Source organism: Pteropus vampyrus, unplaced genomic scaffold (assembly GCF_000151845.1).
Source record: "Pteropus vampyrus isolate Shadow unplaced genomic scaffold, Pvam_2.0 Scaffold43, whole genome shotgun sequence".
Lineage (NCBI taxonomy): Eukaryota > Metazoa > Chordata > Mammalia > Chiroptera > Pteropodidae > Pteropus > Pteropus vampyrus.
The window spans coordinates 5,932,126-5,936,124 of record NW_011888824.1 but is presented as its reverse complement, the minus strand read 5'-3'; positions in this window follow the sequence as shown (position 1 = coordinate 5,936,124).

Here is a 3,999-nt window from a genome sequence, read left to right as displayed (position 1 = left end):
TCTTTAGTTTTTGAGGATTCTTCTTAATGTGTTATGCGTTTTGTTTATCTGGCAGTAAAGACAAAAAATAAAATTTCTCAATGAAAATAATAGAGAAATTAAAAATTGATTAAGGGATATAGAAATATGAAAACTTACAAAAAGAAAGATTGTTAAGTAGACTTCATGATTACAAAGAAAACCTAACAGACTGATATTTTCATTTATTTATTTTTATTATTTGTTCATCATATTCAAACTTTCTTCTCCTAGATATCAGAGAATATTATGATCTCAGCGAGGTCACCTAGTTCAACCTATTTTCACCCAAACATGAGAAATGAGACAAGAGAGCTAAATAATTTTTCTAAGTCATATGTCCAGTTCATGATAGATTTGGAACTAGAATACATTGGTCTTTCCACTGAACTCCAACTTGATTGGATTGACAAATTAATTGCTTCGAAAAGAATTACAATTCTATGTGATTTTTTTCACACTCATTCCAAGGGTCTAATGTTCCTGGAAAGCTTTGCTCCCCTCCCAGTCACTTTCTCAAGAGCATCTCACCATACCTTAGATAGCTCTTTAGTAGACACATCCTTCTTTCCTTCTTGAAGAAAGAAAATGAACAAAGCACAGATAAATGGAGAACATCCAGATACAATTACATTTTGAACCAATATATCTAAGTCAATAGAAATAGATTTGTATGAATGTTCCTTCTGAAAAATCAGGTCAGACGACTCAGTCTATTAAATCACAATAATGTATTCAATATTTTGCTTGCTAAGGAAGTAAAGAAGAAATTTTAATGCCGAATGTACAGCTAAACATTCACCTTCTTTCAGAACACATTCTGATCATGTTTTGACCCTACAGCTTTAGTGAAACTATTTCTACTAGACAAATCCACTTTTACTAATTACGCTTTAAATTTTTTACCCTCCTTTATATCTTTCTTTCCCACTCCCATCCCGTCTCCTCCATTAAGTAGGTGTGCTCCTGTTTTTCTTCCTATCCTATTTTACAGAGTTCCTAGCTAGGCTTCTCTGTTTTTTTCCCTCTGAACTCAACTGTTCACAAAAGTTTTGCCCCATAGCTTTATTTTTATGTTTGTAAATCCCAATCTAAATGCTTTTTTTCTTATTACAGAGTAATTCCATATTTCCAGCTGTCTAGAGGGCATCTTCCCTTGCATGGACCACCATCAAATAATCAACACACATTTACTACTGAAGAGATGAAAGTAAAAATCACAAGAATAAAGCGATTACAATTAGCCAGAGATGAATAGACTAGCACAGAAACTGAGAGTTAATTGAAGAAGTAGTGGGTGTTAAAACTTGGAAGGTAAGGAGGTGTGAGCTGCAAATGTTCCTAGGTCTCCAAAATCAGTCTTACTATCAAAAAGTGATGAGAAGAGGCAGGCTGTGTTTTATCTTTAGACATTCATTAAACAAATATTTTGGGCCTACTATGTGTCAGGTACTCTTCTAAGCACTGATTTTATAGCATTAAATATACAAGATCCTAGTTCTTATGGAGCTTGCATTCAAATAGAAAAAGTCAATAAATAAAGAAGTAAAATAAATAATAAAAATAATTTTTTTGGCACTAAAGAATGTCTGAGAAGGTTATATTTGGGCTGAGACTTGAATATGGAAACAGCCATGCATAGATGGGAGTTGAGGGAGCACATTCAAAGCAGAAAAATGCAAGTGCAAAACCTCTGAGGTAGGAATAAGCTTTAATAAGAGAACATTATGAGATGAAGTTAAAAAAGTGGACAAGAGCCAGGTCATGTGGATATTTGTTTGCCGAAATAAGAGATTTGAATATTTATTCTAACTGTTCACAATAGCCATACGTTGACAGCACTTCATTCTACAACATAAACACATTTACTGAATATGTCATCAGAAATGGGGTAACTAGCCAATAACATACATTCCGAAACATGGTATCTGTCAATGTTTAACCAGTATTGTTTAAGGCTCAGAGACAATGAATCCAGGGGACATGAAGAAGGTCACTAGAAAAATATATCCTTTGCAGATTAGGGATGCTTCATCATAGCCATTTTTTGACTGAAGCTTCAACTTTCCATGTACCTTGGTACTAGGAAGACAGGTGGCCTACAGAGGGTCTTCAGCCAGTTGGTGCATGAGACATGGACTCCTGGAACTCGGTCTTCGGATCAAATTCTAAATTAATATTTATTTTGTTTTCCTTTATTATAATTCCACCTTGAATTTTCTTAGCTTTATTTAATCATATAAGAAGCTACTTAAAACTGAGTGGAGCTACGAATAGTATTCATTTATTCATCAGCAAAACATTTACTGAGTTTCTGACTATCTAGTTGATCCTATGCTATAAACTGGGAATATTAGATGTATAATCAATGGCCCTACCTTCATGGAATTTATGGCCTGACAGAGAAGAGAAATGAACAAATAATAATTACAAGATGGTAAAATAACTGCTGTGTTAGAGGTAAGCAGTGGGCAGTGAATATGAATTTTGATACAATCCAAGAACAACTTTAAATCAAGCCAGAGAGGGGACAAGAAAAATTAGTATACTGCCTCTTCTAGTTGTTATTGTACAATGCTATAGATAATGCAGCCCATGCAATACACCCAAGAACACTAGAGTCCTACACCCAAGTACAATTAATATGATAAAGTAGCCCTCTGCAAGTGGTGCTGGATACCACTAAGAAGTCTACTGCAGCCATGTTGGTTATGATTTTCCATGCAGAAGGGTGCAGTTACATTAAGAACTGAAGTCTTTAAAAAAAAGCTTTAAACACTCTTTCTTGAACCAAAACATTCAACAAAAGATGCACATGAAAAATTAACTGTTCAGATACCTTTGCAACTTAAAATTCAGATGCATGTTATTCAATAGAGCTGCTGTATGTGAAAAACAAACGTAGAGTTTTAACTTCTTGTAAACAAATTAATCTTAGTGCAGTTCTGTGCTACACATTTTTAGCAATGAGAGTATTGTAGACATCTTCTGGTTTAAAACACAATTATTCCAATTTATTAAACTTTGCTTTTCCTAAAACTAAGAACATGGTGCTATTGATACAGTAGCAATAAAATATAGTAGAATACTATTAAAATTTTATTAGGAAATACATATTTGGAGAAAGAAATATATCTAAAATTAGTAGTATTGTAATGAGTTTTAGAGTTATTTAAAATACTTCACCGAAAATATTTCATGAGACAGGCCATATATCTTGCGATTGCTCAGGCACAGAAGTGTTGTAGGTCCATGCCATCTATTTAGTAAATCATTTATTGTCTTCCAGTTCAAGGCTAATTGTAAGATGGTTTAGTGATAGCTGGAAAATTCCTTTTCAAAGTGGTGAAAGGAGCTGCACAGATGTAATCATTACAACATTTGTATTTAAAAAAAAAAATTGTATTCCATGCTTTCATGTCTAAATTTCTATAAACAACTAGATAGAGCAAAGAACATTTATTACTGAATGATACCTTTTGGGGCCTCTGAGCTTTCTCTTCATATGAGAATCTGTCTGGCCACATTTTTCCCAGAGCCCATCTTCTCAAGTTTTCATTCTGGATTAAATTTGAACTTCTATTAAAACAATTAGGCATAGTGTCTTCATGTGTTCACACTGTTACAACAGAATACTGGAGATAGGGTGGCTTATAGACAACAGAAATTTATTTCTCACATTTCTGGAGGCTGAGAAGCCCAAGATCAGGCACCATTAGATTCCATGTCTGGTGAGGGCCTCCTTCCTGGTTTATAGACAGCTCACTGTAATCTCACATGGAAGAAGGTGCAAGGCAGCTCTCTGGGATCTCTTTTATAAGGGTACTCATTCCATTCATAAGGACTCCAAAGGCCTCACCTTCAAAAACTATCACATGGAGGCAACGGATTTCTTTTTCTGTCTGTCTTGCCTTTCCTTTCCTTCTTTCTTTCCTTCTTTCCTTCTTTCCTTCTTTCCTTCTTTCCTTCTTTCCTTCTTTC